This window comes from Hippichthys cyanospilos, chromosome 8 (assembly GCF_059441005.1).
Source record: "Hippichthys cyanospilos isolate Australia breed blue-spotted pipefish chromosome 8, RoL_Hcya_1.0, whole genome shotgun sequence".
NCBI lineage: Eukaryota > Metazoa > Chordata > Actinopteri > Syngnathiformes > Syngnathidae > Hippichthys > Hippichthys cyanospilos.
The window spans coordinates 5268362-5292560 of record NC_142376.1 but is presented as its reverse complement, the minus strand read 5'-3'; the positions used below and the strand labels follow the sequence as shown (position 1 = coordinate 5292560).

Genomic DNA, 24199 nt, shown 5'->3' with positions numbered 1-24199 from the left:
AAACTAGGGTTAAGGTTTCAAAACAGGGCTGTTATGGTTTCAACTTCACGTTTCAAACATGGGTAAGGTTTTCAGACAACGGTTAGGGTTTCAAACTACAGTTAGCTTTTCAAACTAGGGTTAAGGTTTCAAAACAGGGCTGTTATGGTTTCAACTTCACGTTTCAAACATGGGTAAGGTTTTCAGACAACGGTTAGGGTTTCAAACTACAGTTAGCTTTTCAAACTAGGGTTAGGGATTCAAGGCAGGCTTATTACGCTTTCATGCCATGGTTGGATTTTCAAGTCCGGGTTATTATGCTGTCATTCGAATGTTTCAGACACGAGTAAGGTTTTCAAACTCTGGTTAGGGTTTCAAGCCACAGTTAGGTTTTCAAATTAGGGTTAGGTTTCAAGACAGGGTTACAATGATTTCGACTTCACGTTTCAAACCTGGGTAAGGTTTTCAAACAATGGTTCCGGTTTAAAGCCTCGATTCGACTTTTAAACAAGGGTTATGGTTTCAAATTAAGGTTTCAAGACCAGGTCACTTGCTTTCAATATAACTTTTCAAAAGGTTGGTTAGGTTTTGAAACCTTAACAGGTTTCAAACAACAGTTAGCCTTTCAAACTAGGGTTAAGGTTTCAAGACAAAGTTACAATGCTTTCATTTTAATGTTTCAAACTCGGGTAAGGTTTTCAAACTCTGGTTAGGTTTTCCAGCCACAGTTAGCTTTTCAAACTAGGGTTAAGATTTCAAAACAGAGCTGTTATGGTTTCAAGTTCACGTTTCAAACATGGGTAAGGTTTTCAGACAACGGTTAGTGTTTCAAACTATAGTTCAATCTTCAAACTAGGGTTAGGGTTTCTAACAGGTATTAAGACAGGTAGAGTTTCAAGATTGTTTTTTTGGGTTAGGGTTAGGGTTTAGGGTTCAGGATTCGCAGTGTTAGCATTCCTAACTGGAGCTTCAAGTAGGGTTTCATATGAATGTTAAAAGTTGGGTTTGAAGTCCAGGTTTGATTTTAGAGTTTCCAACTAGAGTTGTATATGGACTTTGAATTTAGGATTCCATCTCCTCTTCTGGTATTTTCCTCCCAGAACATTTTGCTTGAAAACTGAGTGTTTTGATGACCTTTTTGACCTCCTGAAAACCAAATTTCATCTCTCAGGTGGCAATACTCACACAAATTAGCACGCAAGTAGGCGATTGATTTTGACTGGTGTCATCCTGGGGCAATCTGATTGGATTTGGCGTAAGTGTTTTGAGGCCACCGCGTGTCATCGTTAGTTAGTTAGTGAACGATTTTTGCTTTTTCGTCCGCTGGCAGAAAAACGTCCTCTGCCTCCTCTTTCCACACACGTCCGAGAAAATGGATTTTGACATCTCTGCGACTCCATTAGCAGAGTCAAACTCACCGATGGAAATTAGCCGCATGCTAGCTATTAGCTGAGCATTAGCGTACATGCTAATTTACGCCATTTAAACCGCTCGCCGTTCCAAACGTTCAAGCGAGTTCGATGACAAAAGCGAAGGTCTTACGGCCAATGGAGATGGAGAAGACAAAACCTGCAAGAAGAGAACTTGTGGAAGTCACATCCCGCTCAGCTTATGTGACGATTTAACCGCCATGTGGTAACGGCGGGAGACGGGCTTTCCTCCTGTGCTGCAAGCGCTTGCTAATTGTTGCCTCATTCCTTTTCTGAGGGAAAGTCAGCGATTTAGCTCCTGTTGCCCCCCCCCGCGCCCCCCTTTCCCGACGCCCCCACGGTGTCAGTTATACGCGGAGTACTCCCAAGGTCCGCCGAGTATTGGCACAAAAGAGTGTTCCGGGAGCGAGCGTGCGGAGAACAGGCTGGCATGTGTTGAAAATTTCTGACACTCCTTTACAATGGGGAGATTCAAGAAATGTTTTATTGAAGACAGGAAAAATAAGATTACGTATAGTAAGACATGGGACAGGATGACCATGTATAGTAAGTTTTTTTTTAATTTTGTATGACCTTGTATAGTGAGGCTTTTTTTGGTAAAAAAAAAAAAAAAAAAAAAAAAGTCCATGTATAGTAAGGCTTTCTTTTTTTTGTAAAAAAAAAAAACAAAAAACGTGTAGTAAGGCTTTTTTTCAAACAACCATGTAGTAAGGCTTTTTTCCTTAAAAAGACCATTTATAGTAAGGCTTTTTTTCTTTAAAAGACCATGTATAGTAAGGCTTCTTTTGTTAAAAAAAAAAAAGACCATGTATAGTAAGGTTTTTTTTTTTGCAAAAAAAATGTTTAGTAAGGCTTTTTTTTTTAAAATAACCATGTATAGTAAGGATTCGATTTAAACTAGGTATAGTAAGGCTCTCTTTATTTTTGGAAAATAAAAATGACCATATATAGTAAGTTTTTTTTATTTTGTATGACCATGTAGTGAGGCTTTTTTGTAAAAAAAAAAAAAAAAAAAAGACCATATATAGTAAGGCTTTCTTTTTTTTTGCAAAAAAAAAAACATGTATAGTAAGGCTTTTTTTAAAAAAAAAAAATGTAGTAAGGCTTTTTTCCTTAAAAAGACCATTTATAGTAAGGCTTTTTTCCTTTAAAAGACCATGTATAGTAAGGCTTCTTTTGTTAAACAAAAAAAAGACCATGTATAGTAAGGTATTTTTTTTTTGCAAAAAAAATGTTTAGTAAGGCTTTTTTTTTTAAATAACCATGTATAGTAAGACTTCGATTTAAACTAGGTATAGTAAGGCTTTTTTTATTTTTGGAAAATAAAAATGACCATGTATAGTAAGTTTTTTTTAATTTTGTATGACCATGTATAGTGAGGCTTTTTTTTTTGGTAAAAAAAAAGACCAAGGCGCTCTTTTTTTTTTTTGCAAAAAAAAAAAAACATTGGGGTGACCATTTATCGGAAAGTTTCTTTATTTTAGGAGGAAAAAAATGGCCATGCATAGTAAGGTCTTTTTTATTAATGACGATTTATAGTAAGGTTTCAATTTTTGGAACATAAAAATGACCATGTAAAGTAAGGTTTATATATTGTTTTATAGTAAGGTCTTTTTTCAATGATCATGTATAGTTTTGTTTTTTCTGCATGTTAGTTTTGTTTTTTTGTTTTTTAAAACAATGACCAGGCCTTTTGTCATGAATGGCAATATTGTATAATTGTATAATAGACTATGGACAAATGACTCCAGTGAAGTGAAAAAGTGAATTGTGAAAATTTGATTCAATCTGAAAAAACATGTTTTACACACACACATTTTTAACACAATTATCATTTTCAAAATTCAAGGAATACACGCTTACGGTCTCCACTTTTATTTTTTTCAAAACTTTGGACTCTTAACATAACTTTTTCATAAGTGATGAGAAAAAAAAAACAACTGAGTGAAGAAGCTGAAAGGTAGTTAAGAGGCAGACCAGAGGCTTTTCATCATGGGCAACGGCACCAAGGTAGGGGGGGGGGGGGGGGGGGGCGATGGACGCTTGCATCAGTCTTGCTTCATGAAGGCCAAAGTGACGCTTGATACAAACTCGCATGTATTCCCTCCCGGAGATCTCTGGCTCCCTTTCTTTCTCTTGAAAAAAATGTTAAAAGGGAAGTCAAGTCAAACATGTTCTTGACAATATGTCTTAAATGACCTCACGATTCTTAACATGTTTTTTTTTTTAAAGAAACGAGAGGGAGAGAAGAAGAGAGGGGGAGGTAGGCGCCAGGGAGGAAGAGAGAGAAAGGAGCGAAGGGGGGCGAGAGAGCAAAAGAAATGAGAGAAAGAAGACAATAAGGAGAGGGAGAGGTAGAAGGAGCGAGTGATGGAGAGAGAGAAGGATATAGAGAATGAGAGGGAGGGAGAGACAGAACAAGATGGAGGAAAAGGGGGAGGGATTGAAGAATGGAGAAGGAGAGGGGGAGGGAGAGAAAGAGGGAGCGAAAGATTGGAGGATGGAGGGGAGGGAGAAAGAGGAGAGGGAGAGATTGAAGGATGAGAGAGAAGGAGAAAGATGCAGAGGGGAAACAAGAGGGGGGGAGATTGAAGGATGGGGAGAGAGGCAGAGAGGAAGGGAGAGAGATAGAGAAGGGAGGGAGATAGAGAAGGATGAACCAAGAGGGATACAGAAAGAGGGGGAGCGGAGAGGGCAGGAGGAGGACAGGGAGAGAAAGAAGGATGGAGAGAGAGAAAAGGTGAGCGGGGAGGCAGTAAGAGGGATAGAGGATGGAGAAAGGGAGAGAGGGAGAGAGAGAAGAATGAAATGAGAGAGGGAGAGAAAGAAGGATGGAGAGAGAGAAGAATGAAAGGAGAGAGGGAGAGGAGGGAGTGAGAGGGACAGGGAGAAAAAGAAGGATGAGAGAAAAGGAGAGGAGTAAGGGGAGGGAGTGAGATGGAGATACAGGATGGGGAAAGAGGGAGGGAGAGAAAGAAGAATGAAAGAAGAAAGGGAGAGGAGAGAGAGAGATCGACAGAGAAAGAAAGAAAATTGAGAGAGAGGAGGAGAGAGGGGAGGGAGAGAGGAAGGGAGAGATAGATGATGGAGAAAGAGGTAGGGAGAGAGAGAGGGATGAAAGGAGAAAGGTAGAGGAGAGAGATTGACGGAGAGAAAGAAGGATGAGAGAAAGAGGAGGACAGAGGGGAGGGAGTAAGATGGAGAGGCAGGGAGAGAGAGGATGAAAAGGAGAAAGGGAGAGAGCGAGAGATGACAGGGGGAGAGAGGAGAGGAAGTAGGAGGGAGAGATGAAAGGAGAGAGATAGAAGATGGAGAATGAGAGAGAGAGAGAGGGGGGGGGTGCAAGGAGAAAGGGAGAGAGCAAGAGATGGAGCTAGAGAGGGGAGGGAGAGAGGAAGGGAGATGATGGAGAAAGAGAAAGAGGGAGGGAGAGAGAGAGGGATGGAAGGAGAAAGGGAGAGGAGAGAGATGGACAAAGAGAAAGAAGGATGAAGAGAAAGAGGAGGACAAAGGGGAGGGAGTAAGAAGGAGAGGCAGGGAGAGAGAGAAGGATGAAAGGAGAAAGGGAGAGGGTGAGAGATGAACAGGGGGAGAGAGGAAAGGAAGTCGGAGGGAGAGATAAAAGGAGAGAGATAGAGGATGGAGAAAGAGAGAGAGAGGGGGGGTGCAAGGAGAAAGGGAGAGAGCAAAAGATGGACAGGAAAAGGATGGAGAGAGAGAGAGGAGGGAGTAAGAGGGAGAGAGGCAAGATAGAGTATGGAGAAAGAGGGAGGGAGAGAGAGAAGAATGAAAGGAGAAAGGAAGACAAAGAATGAGAGATGGACAGGGAGAGAAAGAAGGATGGAGAAAGAAAGAAAATTGGAGCGAGAGGAGGAGAGAGGGGAGAGAGAGAGGGATGAAAGGAGAAAGGTAGAGGAGAGAGATTGACAGAGAGAAAGAAGGATGAAGAGAAAGAGGAGGACAGAGGGGAGGGAGTAAGAGGGAGAGGCAGGGAGAGAGGAAGGGAGATGATGGAGAAAGAGGGAGGGAGAGAGAGAGGGATGAAAGGAGAAAGGGAGAGGAGAGAGATGGACAAAGAGAAAGAGGAGGACAGAGGGGAGGGAGTATGAGGGAGAGGCAGGGAGAGAGAGAAGGATGAAAGGAGAAAGGGAGAGGGTGAGAGATGAACAGGGGGAGAGAGGAAAGGAAGTAGGAGGGAGAGAGGCAAGAAGAGAGATAGAGTATGGAGAAAGAGGGAGGGAGGGAGAAGAATGAAAGGAGAAAGGAAGAGAAAGAATGAGAGATGGAAAGGGAGAGAAAGAAGGATGGAGAGAGAGCAACAGATGGAGAGCATGACAGAGGGAGAGAGAGATGTTGGGAAGTAGAGAGAGATCGATTGATTTGAGCGGATGGATGGACTGACCAGTGGACATGTTAAATATCTGTCCAAAAGCCCAGAGGACACACACCATTTGACGGAAGAAAGGTTAGCAGCGTGTGTGTGTGTGCGTGTGTGTGTGTGTGTGTGATCAGACCTGGAAGATGGCAAGACCCCCACCCTCCCAACCCCCGCCTATCCCCAGACACACACACACACACACACACACACACACACACAGATGGCGCAAAGAAGTAGAGCAGAGCAATCTGAAATGCAATCCCCATGGTCTTATAACCACGCTCACACACACACACACACACACACACACACACACACACGCACGTGCGGGCGCTCAGGTGGGCGAGGGAGCGCTCCCTGATTTCTCATTACGGCAGACGGATAGACGGGTGCAAGCCGGGAGGATTGAAAGTGGAGATAGAAAGGGGAAAAAAAAGGGGGCGGAAATACTCATACTTACAAATGCAGATACTTGAGTACAAGCAGTTTTGGTGAGAGCAGATGTTCCCGTTCAATTCCGGTACTTCACAAAGTATCGGCGTGGGGACCAAAACTTCAAATTGAATGTGCATGATTTTGAATGTGACTGGAACAAAATCCCAGTGGTTAAAAAAAAAAAAAATGGGGGGGGGTGCAGATTTTTGCAACAACATGGTCCCACTTGTTCAGTTATATTTCCTCTCGGTTTTGCTGTCAAGATCACGCCGCTCAGACCAAGACCAAGACATTGAAACCAAGACAAGACTAAGACTTATGGACATCAAGACTTAAGATGAGACAAAGGATTTTGGAGGTCAAGAGCAAAATAATATTTTTGGAACTTGAGAACAAGACCAAGACTGAGACTAATAATTTTGGATGTCAACACCAAGATAAAACCGAGACCTTTGGATGTTGAAACCGAGGCAAGTCTAAAATTCTTGGTCTTGTCAGGTCTAGGTCTTAACATCCTAAAGTTTTACACGTCAAAACCGGAAAAAGACCAAGAATTCTGAATGTCAAAACCAAGACTTTTGGATGTTGAGACTGAGACAAGTCTAAAACTTTATGCTGTTGAGACCAAGACCTGACAAGACCAAGACTTTTAGACGTCAAAACCGGGACAAGACCAAGAATTCTGAATGTCAAGATCAAGACTTTTGGATGTTGAGTCTAAAACTTTAGGCTGTTGGGACCAAGACCTGACAAGACCAAGACTTTTAGACATCAAAACCGAGACAAGACCAAGAATTCTGAATGTCAAGATCAAGAATTTTGGATGTTGAGATTGAGACAAGTCTAAAACTTTAGGCTGGTGAGACCAAGACCTGACAACACCAAGACTTTTAGACGTCAAAACCAGGACAAGACCGAGAATTCTGAATGTCAAGATCAAGACTTTTGGATGTTGAGACCAAGACTAGTCTAAATCTTTAGGATGTTATGGCCTTTTGGATGTCAAGACCAGGATAAGACAAAGAATTCTGGATGTCAAGACCAAGATAAGACCAAGACCTCTGGATGTTGAGATTCAGAAGTCTAAAACTTTAGGATGTTTGAGACCTAGACAGGATCAAGAAATTTTTACCTTGAGAACAGGACAAGATTAAGATTTTTGGACATCAAAACAGAGACAAGACCAAGTAAAAACTTTTGGATTTTGAGACAAGCCTAGAACAAAAGGATGTTAAAGCCAAAATTTGGGGTTGTCAAGACCAAGATAAGACCAAGACTTGGATGTCAAGACCTAGACGAGTCTCAAAAACTTTAGGAGGTTGAGACCTACACAAGATCAAGACATTTGGACGTTGAGAACACAACAAGACAAAGACTTTGGGATGTCAAAACCAGGACAAGACTTCAAATTCTGGATGTCAAGACCAAGATAAGACCAAGACTTCTGGATGTTAAGATTGAGACGTCAAAACCTTTATGACATTGAGACCTTGACAATTTCAAGACATTTGGACCATGAGAACAGGACAAGATTAAGATTTTTGGACATCAAAACAGAGACAAGACCAAGTAAAAACTTTTGGATTTTGAGACAAGCCTAGAACAAAAGGATGTTAAAGCCAAAATTTGGGGTTGTCAAGACCAAGATAAGATCAAGACTTGGATGTCAAGACCTAGACGAGTCTCAAAAACTTTAGGAGGTTGAGACCTACACAAGATCAAGACATTTGGACGTTGAGAACACAACAAGACAAAGACTTTTGGATGTCAAAACCAGGACAAGACTTCGAATTCTGGATGTCAAGCGCAAGGTAAGACCAAGACATCTGGATGTCAAGACCTAGACGAACCACCAAAACAAAGACTTTTGGATGTCAAAACCAGGACAAGACTTCGAATTCTGGATGTCAAGCGCAAGGTAAGACCAAGACATCTGGATGTCAAGACCTAGACGAGCACCAAAACCTTTAGGAGGTTGAGACCTAGACAAGATCAAGACATTTGGAAATTGAGAACACAACAAGACAAAGACATTTGGATGTCAAAACCAGGACAAGACTTCAAATTCTGGATGTCAAGACCAAGATAAGAACAAGAATTCTAGATGTTAAGATTGAGACGTCAAAATTTTTAGGACGTTGAGACCTTAACAATACCAAGACATTTGGACCTTGAGAACAGGACAAGACCAAGACTGAGAAATTGTTCTTTTCTCTTGAAAAAAAAAAATATAAAATATAAATTCCCTAATAATGTCAGACCGTATCTTAGCAGAAGAAAGCGGGCAGGAGATCTTGAAGCGGCAGCGAATCTTCTCAGCCAATCACATTCAGACGTTGCCCTCATCGATCAAAGGGGCTCAATCGGCCGCGAAAAGACATCGATGAGAAGCGCTGGATTGGCGTGTCGGGGGCTCCCGGGGCTTTACGGCTGCAAAACCTACGCCGCCTTGCCCGAGCACATCACGTCCGCATTGTCTTCCCCTCCTCATATATATATATATATATATATATATATATATATATATATATATATATATATATATATATGGGTTTTTTCCCCCTGTCTCTCTCTTATCTGCTGTCAGGCAGGGAAGCAGCCATTTGGGGTCCCGCCGACACCAATTTCCAGCACACACGCACACACACACACAGTCCAATTTCCCCCGCCACCCTGCACTGTCTAATATAGCTCTCAACACAATCTCACATTATCCTCTCCATCCCTCCTTCTCCATAACCAGGCCCCTTCCTACCTTCCTAAAATCTCCTTCCTTCCTTCAATCTTCCTTTCTTCCAAGTTTCTTTCTTTGAGCAATTTGTTTCCTGTCTTCCTCCCTTTTCGTCTTTTTAATACAGTTATCCTAGGTTCTATTCCAGCATTCCTTCCTTCAGTTTTCTTTTTCATCCTTCTGCACAGCGATTTCCTTCCTTCTATTTTACATTTGTTTTCTTCCTTCATTCTTACCCTCTTTCCTTGATTCTTACCTTTTGTCTTTCCTACAATTTTAGTCCAACCTTACTTGCACCCAACCATCGGTTCCTTCCTTCCTCCCTTGCATCCAACCATCAGTTCCTTCCTTCCTCTCACCATGTTTCCTTGTTTCCATTCAACCATCCATTTCCTTCCTTCCTTCCTTCCTTCCTTCCTTCCTTCCTTCCTTCCTTCCTTCCTTCCTTCCTTCCTTCCTTCCTTCCTTCCTTCCTTCCTTCCTTCCTTCCTTCCTTCCTTCCTTCCTTCCTTCCTTCCTTCCTTCCTTCCTTCCTTCCTTCCTTCCTTCCTTCCTTCCTTCCTTCCTTCCACCCACCCACCATGTTTCCTTGTTTCCATTCAACCATCCATTTTCTTCCTTCCTTCATTCTTACCCTCTTTCCTTCCTTCTTACCTTTGGTCTTTCCTACAATGTTTTTTTTCCAGGCTTTTATCCTCCATCTGTTCTGATTCCTTCCTTTAATCCACCAGTTTTCTTCCTTTCTTCATTCCTACCCTCTTTCCTTCTTTTTTACTGTTCATCTTTCCTACAATATGCTTTATTCCAGACTTCCTTCCTTCCATCAAAGCATGTTTCCTTCCTCTCTTCCAATTTGTCTCTTTCCTTCCTTCCTTTCATCTGTTTTATTCCAACCTTCCTTCTTTCCTTCCATGTTTCCCTTCTTTCTTTCCTGCTTCCCTACCCAACAATCTGTCTCCTTCCCTCCTTCTTCCTTCCCTCCCTCCCTTCAACCATCTGTTTTATTTCTTCCTTCTTTGCATCATTCCTTTCTGCTTACCCCTTTTCCTTCCTTCTACCAATCTTTCCCTCCATCCTACCATTTTTTCTTCCTTCATCCTTTCCGTCCATCCTTCCTACCGTCTGTTTTGTTCCTTCCATCCATTTTCTCCTGTCCTACCTTCCTACACCCTGCCCTTCCTTCCCTACCTCCTTCATTCATGTTCAAGTCATTATAGTATCCTGGCTGTCCTCTGTTGTCAATGGAAACATTGTTTAAGACAAAAATAATTGTTTACAACACTAAATTGTTATTGTGGTTATTTGAAGACTAAATTGTGTGTTATTCAGGAAGAAACATCAAAGTTACTTGTTTGAAACATCACCTTTGATGTTTACAAAAACACCACCATGTTTTTTTTTTTAATTCTTACTGATACAGTATTGAAGATTGACTTAATTTTTTTTTAACTAAATCGCGATGCTAACCCCTCTGAAAAAAAAAGCAAATTAGGTTCTTTGAAGACGATATCAAAATAAAGTAGCCTCGCCGCTTGTTACAAAAGCTTTTCTGTCGCGTTTTGAAAGGGATGTTTTTGGAGGTCCCGTAATGGTGTCACTCCGCCGAAACGTGCGAGTTAAACGATGGCGCGGCCTTCTTAGCGCTGCTTCATTTTCATTCCTCTTGAGTGAAAGAAAAAGGTGAAGCACCAGTTCATCTTTTTTTTTTTCCCCCCTTCTTTTTACTCGCTGCAGGGTGAATCGGCACTTGAAGGCATCGCCGCAGACACGGACGGCCGGCAAAATAGCGCATTGACGCCGACGAAGGCCACGGGTCGAGTGGGAGCGTGAAAAGAAAGGCTTGAGTTCAAGAGAGCGCCGCTTCTGGGCCCGTTCGCTGCTCGCAAATTTAATTGGGAACCTTCTCACGCAAAAAATGACTCTCATGTTTTTTAGTTAAATGGTCCCGCTTAACAAGTTCAAAGCACCGCTTGTGTACGTCACATGACCGACAGGTGAGCCACGATTGGTTGTTAGTCGAGCTTTGAGAACGGGTGTGCAAAACATGTAAATTAATTGTACATGAAGTTATCAAGAAACAAAATTGTTTTTTTACGGCTGAAAATGGGTAAATAAATTTTAAATGAAGCTGTTTCACCCCTTATAATTCATTATTTCAATAGTGTCATTTTAGTATGTTATTTTGTATCGTTCCCAAAAAATATTTTGGGGAAAAAGGAAAATATTGGGATTTCCATTCATTACTCAGAGGCATATGTTTTTTTATTATCTGTGAAAATGGACTATGTTATTAATTTGTGTAATTGATTTATAACTGCAAGTGATGGTTAAATGGAGCATTTTATATTTTTTGACTTCTCTAGACGACACTCATAGTGGAAATATATACATTTCTATTCCGCTATTTTGAAAATCATGAGCGCCATCTAGAGGAAGGAAGAAAAAGATCAAGGTAGCCGTTCAGCAAAGTTCACATTGTTGAAAGAGTACAAAAACGTTTAAGTTTGTTCTCCATGTATTTTTTGTCTTATTTATACACAATAATATAATGTTTAAGAAAAAAATGAAAAAGCACCTTTTAACGCCCGAAAAATCCTTTAAAAGTTATTTTGCTATTCAAGAATACGGAGTTTTCTTTTGCTTACGGAAAAATATAACAAATATAATTTGTTGTGTTTTCTGGGGGTGGCTCGGTGGCGCAGTGGTTAGCCTCACAGTTAAGGGACCCGATTATCTCATTGTGGAGTTTGCATGTTCTCCCCAAGCCTGCGTGGGTTCTTTCCAGGCACTCCGGCTTCCCGCCACAATCCAAAATCATGCATGCCAGGTGAATTGGACATACTAAATTGTCCTTAGGTGTGATTGGATGCATGAATGGTTATTCATCTCTGTTTGCCCTGCAATTGGCTGGCAACCAGTTCAGGGTGTCCCCCGCCTACTGCCGAAGTCAGCTGGGATAGGCACCAGAAAGCCTGCTGCTCTAGGAAATGGATGCATGGGTTTTCTGGGTAAGGCGGAACGGATTGATGACATTCCCATTCATTTCAATGGGGAAAAATGATTTGAGAGTGTTTTGAGTAATAAGGAAGGTCCCAGATCAACATAAACCCATGAGTAAAGGTGTCACTGTCTTCATTTATACCACAGACTGACCCCTATGATGGTCCACGCACGCTAGCTTGCTGAAAATGGACAAAACCAAAGATATAACAAATCTAGCAAACAAAACGTTGTCTTGAAGGTCTCTTGAAGGTGAAGGTCGTCACACAAACCGACAAGAGAGCATTTAGTGGCCGAGAAGGACGGATCACCGGATGTAAGTGGGCCACGCAAGCTCTTTGATTGACGGGAGGAGAAGGAGATGGAAGTGAAAAGGAGGGAGGAGGAAAAGGTGAAGTGACAGGATGAGGCTTTCAAGACTTCAGGAGGGGGGTGAAGGTTGACAGAGAAAACCTGCAGGGGCTGAAAAAGCGGCTTAAGATGGAAAGGTGACGGCAGCGCTCGGGGTGGACATGCGAGGGGGCAGGGGCGATGACAGAAAGGGGCTGCGGGGGGGATGGGGTGGCTCCGAGGAGAAAGGAGCGGGCGCAGGTGGGAGGAGGAGAAGGATGGAGAATAGGTCACGGGAAAAGGTTGCAGGGAGGAAAATGGAAGCGGCGAGGGCAACGCAAAGAGCGGGGCTGAGATGTTTCGACTCCAGCTGCGAATGTGTGAGCGCGAGAGGACGGGGTGGGGCGGGGGGCGGGCCTCCCAGGGCGAGCACCCCCGTCGTAGAGCTACCTGCTCCGAGGCCTCTCCCAGAGTGCAACCTTTCCAGCGGGCCTCTTGTCAGTCAGCGCAGCTTCTTCCGCGGGACGCCACGAGGAACGCTCCCGTTCCTTTGTGCTCGCTGACTGACGCCTGGGATGAATTCGTTAGACACATCAAGTGGGAAAGTCTGCGAAGAACAAGAGAACAAGGGCAGGACATCAGAAAGTTAACACGCTAACAACATTAGCATGCGATAAGCGGGTTTCATGATGTTTTATGCTTTGAAATTTCTCGGAAATGCCCCAAAATTTTGCTGGCAGGGGAAAAGTTTGGGGGTGGTCTCATCAGACCACATTAAAACATCTCAAATGGTTTTAATACTTTGTATTATTGTAAGGAATTTTTGCAATATGCTCTAAAGTGTTCAGTCACAAACGCGAGCTGAACGTTCTTAAGAGATTTTCAAACAGTTAAGTTTTTTTGTCGCGTTCAAAATTTTCAGTCGCAAATTTTCGCCAAAGGTTTTTAAGATATTCTAAAACTTTGAATATTTTTTCATCTAACTCATCCCAAAAACTTTTTGAGTTTTGTATTAATTTTCAGGCTCAAAACATAGTTGCTTTTGGATCAGGTCCGAGATTTTAAAAAATTGTGTCGTCCATTTTCACAAAGTTTGAGTCCACCTCCAGGTTCAGATGAGAGCAAATATTAACACCGGTTTTCATTGGTGGGTAGAACCAAATTTTTATAACTATGCTAAAATGACGGAGCGAAAAAGACAGTGTGCTTTGGCGCACAATCAGACTACCCAACCAGATAGTGATTTTGATTAACTGAAAACCACCAATTTTCAGGAATAAAAAATTGCAAGAGTCTGAGTCAAACGCCGACGAGTCAAAGTCAGGTTTGAGAAAACAACCAAAAAAAAAAAATCATGTCAAGACTGGGTTCCGAGTTACAAATCAGAGTACTTTAGCCTTGCAGTAATACCGTTAGTAGTTGCACTTATCGGAAGACACCGTACTTATGACTTATTACAAGACAAAAGTAAAAGTGTATGAAAACAAATATTTCTTTGCGTGTGTTGTTGTAAAGCACTAATGAAAGTGCTGCAAGGCTATGTCGGCCCTCAGGTAAACAATTGTTGTTCTCTAGTTTCGATTTGGACGGTGTGGCGTCACACGGGACCCACGGCTTTGTTCTCAGTGGGCCTCAAAGCCGCAAAACCACTCACAAGTCCACCTGACGGATTAGCCATGAAACTAAGCCCCGCCCCAGGGACTCGCACCCGCGACCAGATGCGCTGGGACGAACTTTCACCCGCCGATCCACCCCGCCCCGTCCACAGGCTCCCTTTTTTAATAAAGCGGCGGTACAGCACTGCAGGTAGCAAAGGCCCGCAGGTAAACAGCTAATGAAATCCCTCTCTCCCTCTCCGACTAAATCATCTAAATAGCAAGCAGCACCTCAGGCGCCAAGGCAGACAGATGGCAGGGAACCAGTCGGAGTCATAGAGAGAGGGGCAGGCGTGGCGGGGAAACTGGGGTGATTCAGTGTCACCGTGTTGTGGGCTATACACACCAGGAATTCCAGTTTTAACTCCAGAGATTTATGGCCATACCTCGAACGTTAATTAAGTTGGAATTGTGAAACAACCTCAGCAAGAGTCAGTTTGGATAGAAAATGAAGGGACCTAAAACATTTCCCTGTGGAACTCCACTTGATTATTTTAAATCAAATTGGACTAGGAATTGTGAAACAACCTCAGCAAGAGTCAGTTTGGATAGAAAATGAGGGGACCTAAAACATTTCCCTGTGGAACTCCACTTGATTATTTTAAATCAAATTGGACTAGGAATTGTGAAACAACCTCAGCAAGAGTCAGTTTGGATAGAAAATGAAGGGACTTAAAACATTTCCCTGTGGAACTCTACTTGATTATTTTAAATTAAATTGGACTAGGAATTGTGAAACAACCTCAGCAAGAGTCAGTTTGGATAGAAAATGAAGGGGCCTAAAACATTTCCCTGTGGAACGCCACTTGATTATTTTAAATCAAATTGGACTAGGAATTGTGAAACAACCTCAGCAAGAGTCAGTTTGGACAGAAAATGAAGGGACCTAAAACATTTCCCTGTGGAACTCCACTTGATTATTTAAAATCAAATTGGACTAGGAATTGTGAAACAACCTCAGCAAGAATCCGTTTGGATAGAAAATGAAGGGACCTAAAACATTTCCCTGTGGAACTCCACTTGATTATTTCTTTTTTTGTTTGTTTGTTTGTTTTTTCTCAGCCAATAGAGTATTGATAGAGTATATAGAGTATATTCATGCAAATCCATGAATCACCGCAGTCTCAAAGGGCTTCATATGTGAAAAAGAAGTCATACAAAATATCATAAATATCCAACAGAATCTCCTGAACAAAGCTCCCAGAAGGGAAAGGAAAAACTCAAAAAACCCCATCTGGGGAAAATAAGAAACCTTCAGAAGAGACCTCAGGTGGGAGGAGCCACCTTCCAGGCTTTGTTTTTTTTCCTATTTTTGAAGAAAATTTGAAATTTTACCTTAAAGTGTCCTCTTTTGGGATTATAGTCAAGATCCGTTCAGAAAACTAAATTATTAACTCGACAGGTAACGAGAGGAGGCACATGACAAGTTGGGTCAAGTATGGGGGAAAATCTGGCTTTTTACAATAATGAAAGTGGATAACCTACTGAACAAAAAAATGTTTTATTCATAAACGTATTTTTTGCTAAAACAACAATTAAATAATTATTTCAAAAGGATTTTTGCATGCGTGTTGGTTTGCTTTATTTAAAATCTCAAGTACCCCAACTGCTCTAAACCAGTTTAAATGAACCCAAACACACTTTAATGAACCCACAATGGGACACAGTCATGCTGAAAATGAGAAAGGTCTTCCACCAAGTGTTCAAACTTTAAAACACACAATTGTCCAAAACGGCTTGATCAAATAAATTGCACTTAAAACGGTGTTAAGGCTCAAATCCGGGCAAATTGATCAAGTAGGCGTGTCGTGCCGTAAATCACAGTCGGGTCTCTTTTATTGCTCCTTATTCTGATAAGACGCAATAAAAGGTTTCGCTTTGTCCGCCTTTGCAACACTCAATCAAGCTGAGAGGTGAACCTTTAAGTCCTCAAACAATTGATGCGGACAAAAAAAATACAATAAAATACCCCACACCTGCCACTTAGGGACCACTTACTGGCCCGTAATCTCTTTTGTTTACTGACTCATAGAAATCAGAGCCATTGTGAAGGTGAGTGTAACTGCGGCCAATTGAAGCAGCAAACTAAATGGGCTGAATTGAACTGCGCCCTCTGGTGGTCGGAAAATGCCCCGCAGCAGACACATTTCAGCGTTTGGGTCAACTGGTTCGGATTTTCAGTCCCCGCAGCCCATCCAGGCGGAAAGCCCATCAGGGTCGAACTCAATCTTCGTGCTCTAGCACTACGCCGCGCGTCAAAGTTCATAAGACCAATTAAATTCTCGAATCTTAGGGATCCGCCGCCTCCAGCCGTCCTTAACTGATGTCGCATCGCTGAGTCACCGTTAAGCCGCATGCTCGCTGTGACTACATAGAGAGAAAAATAGCCGCAAAATAAAAACGCAGCAAAATAATAACACTAACTTCCAGGAAAAGTCCATCATCGCCGTCCCAGGAAAATGCGGCCGTAGCGCCGGAGTCGTGAGCCTGCGTGAAAGCTGCCCTGCGGCACTGAAAACACTAATGTGCCACCGCCCTCCAGCCAAATATCGCCACAAAACTCCTTTGCGCCGCCAGCTTAAGCTTTTGGAAGCCGAGGACCGTATACAACAACATATTATATATATATATATATATATATATGTGTGTGTGTGTACTGGCATTTTTAATGCAGCTATCAGCTATGAGCTTTTATTCTGTATGATTTGAAAATGTCTGACGGCTTTTGAATGCACCATACGTCTCGTTTTCATGTCAGCCTACTGAGAAGCCAAATCGGAACAAAACAATAAATCTTCAAAATTAAAGCCAAAGAAGGCTACTGCAGTGACGTTTATGTATTGTGTGTGTGTGAGCAGTTTTGTGAATCTTTGACTTATTTAAGGAGCAATTGTCTTTTTTTTTTGTTATTATTATCCCAGGGACCAGACGCAATGTTTTTATTACACAATATGACATTAACAATTATTATTACAGTTATTGAATATTCGATGCATTGGTAGCCGTGTATTCTGTATGAGTTTGAAAACCTCTAACTGCATTTGAATGCGCCATATGTCTCGTCCTTATGTAAGAAGCAGAGACGGATTTGTCAAGCCAAATAGGAAGAAAACTTCAAAATAAAAGCCTGAAAAGGCTATTTTGTTGAACTATTTTTGCAACATTGAAATTAATGTATGTTTTTAATTGGTATTTGTGTTTTATGGTTCATCTTCAACAGCACTTCCAGCTGTGGATGTTTGTTTTTTTAATAATAATAATATTATAAAAATAATATAATATTGTTATGATTATTAATAATAATAATAATAATAATAATAATAAGAAGAAGAAGAAGAAGAAGAAGAAGAAGAAGAAGAAGAAGAAAAGAAGAAGAAGAAGAAGAATGAGAATAATAATAATAAAGTCGCAATACATTACTTCCTTGACAACAATTGCAGGACTTCTTTCTTATTTTGGGCAATTTCAGAAAGAGCATAAAACTGCACTCCAAGATGAGTTTTTTTTTTTTTTTAAAAAGTCAAAAAGGTGGTTGTGAATTTGCAAAAAGTGAATCATAAAAATGTGTGTGTGTGTGTGTGTGTGTGGGGGGGGGGGGGGGGGGGTGTTCCTGCAACACAGTAGCGCCGCCTTCAATCTTTCTAGATTTCCTGCTGCAAAGCAATGACGTCACTTTCCGTGTCCCCGACTGCATTCATCCTCTCTTCGGCTTATCTCTCCGTCCTCCCCCTCCCTCCCCCCTCGTGAAACTTTTCCCCCGTCTCCTCGCAGTGGGGCAACTATTGGCTAATGGAGTGCGGCAGAATTAATTGTCTCTCAGACTGCCAAAGCTGCTTAGTTAGTCCGACCGCAGGTGAAGGAGGGAGGACTCGCGTCCCGCTGTCGGCCCGGATGTCCAAACTGTCGGCGTCCCTGACATTTCCCCCCCAGGTGTATCGGCGCTTTGACGGGCTTCCTGCTGCACGGCCCCCCTGAACTTGCGCCAAGGGCAAATCAGCCATCGGTGCGATTTTGAACGACATCCCCGGGCATATTTTATGTAGCGACTCTGACTCGTTTACTGGAAAATTGTGGCGGTAATGAAAACGCGCGTTTATATAATACTCGTCAAAATAAAGTCAGGAAACAAATAGCACAATTTAGCAATGAGCTGCTTCACCTTCCAATTAATTTGCTCTTAATTTGAAAAGCAATACAGCATTAATGATCATTAACTATATATTTACTGATACCCGCAGGAACCTTGTTAAAATCTCGCATAAGTGCCTTGACCTAACCCCACTCTCACTCCCACTTGAGAACCGCTGATCCAGATGTACGCTGTGATTGGCTGGAGGAAAAGTCCAGGCTAGGCCAGCTGCCGGGGGCAACTCGAGGATGAGAGGTTTGCGGATGCCACAGGGTTGGGGGTATGTTGGGGTTGGGGTCATGGGGTGTACTGCCAGAGGGTGGGCAGGTGGTCAGTGGAGTAAAAGCGGGGAGGGGGGGGGCATTCCAAAATCTTATGCTTGTATTAATTATTGTCAAAAACATTACATTTTAACCAAGTACTGTATAGTTTAAAAAAAATAGAACACAGAATGCACAGGATGTGGGTGCTTGGATCCCCCGCCCCCAAGAAAGAAAAAAAAATGGCAAGAAACGCCCCTGCCCCAACCCAAAATCAGTTGGGATGGACTCCATTTTCCGCTATTACCCTAATGAGGACAAATTCCCTATGCTGGACACTGAATTTATCCCTTTTAAATTGCACATTTAGTGCAACGGTACATGGCCATATCGGAATAAAATTCAGGAATTAGAAAACGGGGTGTTTTTTTTTTAATTTTATTTTAAGTCAACAGTTATTTGAAGAAAACAAACGGTAGAAAAACACACTGGGGAGAAAAAAGGTGCAGAGTAAAAAGAAGTTTAAGATTGTAAACGCAGAGATATAAAAGGCATTGTTAAATGGCTTTAGGTGGAATTAGCCCGCACAACACAGTCATAAAATAAGAAAGATGTAGGTCAGAAAATAAGGAAATAAAGCTGACTTTTTAGGGGAGACTTTGTAGTGGGGTTATTGTGCCCTCAAGTGGTATAGAAAGGTAGTGCAGATGCTGGGTTAGAATTCACACGCATGAACCGAGCGGGAATAAAAAAGTAGAGACATGTGCTTTTAATGCACGCCTGAAACTGAGGAAAAAGCATAGTTCATCTTTTCAAATTAAGAGCAAATCAATTGGAACATGAAGCAACTTCTTACCTGTTGGCAAAACAGTGTGTGCCTGAATTTATTCATTGATTGCAAGTTAGCGATATAATTTTCTGGCAAAAGTGCCAGAATCAAAAGTGAATATGTCACACTATCTGTCTTCTGGAGTTGCTGGATAAAAGATACCCATGACTACCAAAACAAATGTAGTTCAAAGTAGACAAAATCAGACACAACACTCTGTTTTAAGTGTTTTTTGTTTTGTTTTTTTCCTCTAAAAAATGTTCTGTCCTGGTTAGTGGGTACTTGGCTGAAAAAAGTGATATCTTAATTTGAAAATTATTACATTATTATTAGATGAATTGGCACCTCAACAAAAAAAGAGTACTCAAAAGGCTCTGTTCTTTACAATGGAATTGAACTAAAAAAAATAAATAAACTATAGGCCAGTAAAAGGGTTTTTTTTTTTTGCGACTAGTTCTATTTTTACAATCACTGTGAAGCTGATCAAAAAGTGCAGACAGAAGTACCCGCATGCTGGCAAAACAAGACAAGGGAGGAAGTTTGGGTTTGAAGTCAGACAAAGAGCCACCGGCAGCAACTCGACGGATGAGAAGAAAATGATGGATTTTACCTAACAAGAACACAAACACTTCTAACGTTCATGGAAGAAAGATTGAAGCTAGCACAAAATATACAGTACATGGAGCTGACTGCTTCATATTTATTTGTGCGTATTTTTTTGCTTGCTCATAATAAAGAGAGGTAGTTTTACATTAAAGCTATTATTTAATTATTATTATTTAATTATGTTGATAACTATGTGAAGCTGTTCAACTATGCTAGTAGTAGCTAAAATGTCAAAATATTGACAGACATAAAGACGATTAACTCATTTTTAAGTCAAGAACTGCTGCTAGCTGTAGTACAATTTGAGGTTAAATGCTAAAATAACAAAACGTTAACCGACATTAACTCTATGAATTAATTGTGGACAAGTTGAGAACTACAAAGTATGCTACTGCACAATGGTATGCTAGTAGTAGCCAAAGACAAACATTTGATTGACAAAATTATGAAGTAGTCAAGACTATGTCTCGCTGTACAATGCTAGCTAGTAGAAGCTAACAATTTTAACTGACATTAGGGCTATTAACTATTTTTTTGCGTTAGAACTATTTCCTAGCTGTACGAATTTATGCTAGTAGGTAAAAAAACAAAATTTTGATTGAAATTGAGGCTATAAACTAATTATGAACGAGTCGGGAACTATGTAATTAAAATGACTTAAAGCTGACTTAAAGGCTATTAGCAAACTGCAGACGGTTAAAAAACAATGTCTACCTGTAAAGTGCTATGCTAGCAGTAGTTAACGTGACAAATAGTTAACTGGTTTTATCTGACGAAAAGACGAGAACAATGCCTAACTGTACAATTTTATGCAAGTAGAACTAGAGTGGACCCCCGTGTTACAGCGTCCCTGGCTTACGTTATTTTCATGTTGCGACGTGGAATACTGAGTTTTTCATCCCTTCTTTATGGTAATTTCCCGATTTTGCGACAAAAACAACTGTCATGACCCTAGGGGGCGTGGCTGTATTTGGGTAGTTTCGTCTCCATCTGCAGGCGTTTTTAGGTAATTAATTTATTTTCAGTTGGCGTCACACTTGCCTCCCTGCAACGCGTCACTTCAATGCTGGTCTGCTATTGGTCGGCCTCACTTGTTTCAAAATGGCGGGACGGTAAAGCTTTGTTCGATTGTGAGTGGTTACAAAAGCGCATTTATACTGCATTTTACTGCCTAATTCAAAGTTGAAGTATTGTTTGTCTCCATATGCAGGCGTTTTTAGGTAATTGCACTTATTTTCGTTGCCGTCACATGACGGGGATGCTGGTCTGCTATTGGCCTCACTCGTTTCAAAATGGCGGAATCGTAAAGCGAGTGGTAACAAAACCATATTTATGGTGCATTTTCTGCTCAATTCAAACTTGAATGGGTTAGCCATTGGTCCCAAGATTGCCAGTGATGTTAAAGAGAGAATTAAGATGATTTATATGGAAACGACGCGGGAGATAATCAAGAAATACGAAGCTAGCCTAGCCTAGGCTACCCTTACTAGGGAGTATGGGCATAACAAGCGCCGCTCAAAGGTAAATAAATCCTTTCTATATTTTTGATTTATGATGTTTTCTGATTGTATACATGTATATTATATATTTGGAGCACTTAGTATACAATTTTGGTACCGATTTTTAATATGTATGTACAATTTTGATGTTTTTACCTGGGCTTCTAAACGCATTAGCTATTTAACATAGGTTTGGATTGCCCGCCATACGGTGAATTCGCCTTACGAGCCCAAACGCGGAACGGATTAAGCTCGTAACACGGGGGCCCACTGTAGTGGCAAAAATGACAAAATATTGGCAGACGACTTATTCATAAAACTTTTTCGCTGCGCGTGCTTGGAATGAACCGGAATCTCGCTTCAGTCAAAATAAACGCAGAGTTTGCCGGTGTCCTCAGTCGCCCTTTTTCAAAAAGCAGAGGTGACTTCCTTTGAAATGAGACAAAGGTGAAAAGGCAACAAGTGTCATCGGGGTAATTTGGCGCTCAAATTGCACAGTCTCCAGCGGGATGGGAATAATAGCGTTGGAGCCTGCTGAGGGTTTGAGGGATGAAGAGGTGACTTTTAGAACGTTCTCTTTGTTTTTGGAGCCTGCAGAGAGCAAACAAAGCGGCGTGCTAATTAGCAGTCTAATGTGCTGAAGGAAAGCTTTGTCAGTTTTAATCAAGTCAGTAAGAGCCGATGTTCAGATTTTAAGTCTCCGGACTGATAATATTCTGTAAAACTTAAAAGGTGTACAATATTTTAAAACTTAAAAGGTATACAATATTTTGAGTCACTCTAACAGAGTTTCGCAATAGGTTGCTTTGTGTTGCAAATAATTTGCTCTCAATTTGAAAAGAGATATTATTCATTTCACGGCATTAGAAAGCATAAATAGATTTTCTGATATCTTATTGAACTGTGTTAAAATCTGAGAACATATGCCTTAAAATTTGAAAATAACTTTTTTATTGCAATAATTCCAATACAGCATAAGAGATGTATGAACACCAATTATAAAAAATATTTTTAAAAAAAGGACATATAATACAGAGACAATGAATCAAAACGAATATAAATAAAAAGATGGGAGAAAAATAAATAAATACAAGAATAACAAATACAAGAATTTATATAAATATGTTTAATCTCTATTGTCTTTTTTTGCCTTTTTACGGACCGAATATCTCATTAAAAGAATGCATTGTATAATCTCGTTATAGAAACACCATAAAACATAGTTTACGACTACTAAATTTGGAGCAATTAATGTGTTATTACAAAAACATTAATAAAATTAACAAATACTTACATTAGCTTTTTTTCCTCTATTATTTTCAGTGAAGCCAAACAATACATTCTTCCAGGCTATCATGACATCCTTTTTAATAGTATTGTGAAGAAAATCACATAATTTCTGTCAAAAAAACGCCAAAATAAGTGAACTACATTTTCGGGGCATTTATGACAGAAAACTACAGCTCAAATTTATATCTTCCTTAAATATTTCATTTATATGACTTTTAGCTGGATGGAATTTATGTAATAATTTAAAAGATAACCTTGTTAATTATTAAGTATTTATTAGGTAAAAGCCTCACCTTTTCTTTTTTCTTTTTTAGATAGGAGCCGTACCTTCCCCAAATATGGCAAGCTGTTTATGACGTCACCTCGATGACTGACTTCCTTTCTCTCTGTCGTCATCTGGTGGACATTACTAGCATCTACACATCAAATTTGAACAGATAGAGAAGAATAGGATTTTTACGTTTTAACGATACGGAAGAGGAGTTTTATTTCTGGAATAAAACCCGTGTTATCTATTTATACTTTATCATAATTTACTAACCTTGAGGTAAATACTACACAGAAAAAAAAGTTGACACGCAATATTATATGCGTTGAAGTCTTACCAGGAGTTTTCTTTGTGATTATAGATTGGAGATCAGACTCAGACGTCGTCTTCGAGCGTCGTTTATAAACGCCTGCCATCTTCGTTGCGAGTCCGACAATGTATCAAGATCATGAACAAGAACAAGGCAACATCTTGTTTATCTCCATCCTCACATGTTTTGTCGCACAAAATGACGACACCGTCTGGTCTGTCCGCTTTTTATGACGTAATTAGATTTTGTTTGGGCTTCCGTTTTATTTTTACCGTCCTCAGCTGGACAAGAAGTGTACTGCAGTTTGTTTTGCGCACTACGTATCGGGTTTATTTTGAAAATAAATATCGACTGTATTTGAGCATTTTATGGGCAGTTATGCTGCTTTTCTGTTAAGTTATGTAGTGGCACGTCGTATTACGTCATTTTTTGTTAAGGTTCAACCGTTCGATGTGTAATAACCCAACTCTCCACATGGGGACCTCACTGCACCGCTTTTGAGCTTATCTTCACAGTAAGGGAAAATAAAAAATCTGCTCACAACACAATATCTCAACTATCGATATATACAAGGTAAATTTTAAACTTACTTTTATGTTCATAAATTATGATATTTAAAATAATTTATTAATAAGACTCATCTTCCTTGTCGAGTTCGTAACCATGCATTAATTATTATGAATGTTCTATGATTAGCATAAAAAATAATAGGTACAGTTGTTTTTGTTTGGTTTTGCTACTTTTTAGTGTTTGCAAAATAGAGCAAAAAACGTGGCTGTAGTGTCCACGTGTAAAAATAAAAGCATGACTTCCAAAATAAAAGAACTACATATTTCATGTTTTTTAAACCCTAAAAATGATTTTGAGTGTTGTTGAGGTACCCTCACTACATTTTTACAAGTAAATAGAATGTAAATGAGTGAATTTTCCATGCAGCATTGTGTGGACGAGTCCTAACTGCAAGGTATCTTAATGATTTTATTACTAGTTATATTAATATTATTCATTTTTAGTATGTTTTTAAAACATCAATAAACTAAATAACAAATGACAGCAAAAATAAATCAATT

At 40.5% G+C, this 24199-nt stretch overlaps 1 long non-coding RNA gene across 2 annotated transcripts; it reads right to left on the bottom strand.

The window, feature by feature from the left end:
* Window positions 1-3268: 3268 nt before the first annotated feature.
* Window positions 3269-23326, bottom strand: LOC148419920 (uncharacterized). Of its 2 annotated transcripts, none has more exons than XR_015866489.1 (4): window positions 23157-23326; window positions 22845-22967; window positions 12734-12890; window positions 3269-3544 (listed from the first exon to the last, which is right to left on the bottom strand). It is a non-coding gene; the product is annotated as an uncharacterized LOC148419920 (long non-coding RNA). The 2 variants fall into 2 exon arrangements; XR_015866488.1 differs by having other exon boundaries at window positions 22879-22967.
* Window positions 23327-24199: the final 873 nt, after the last annotated feature.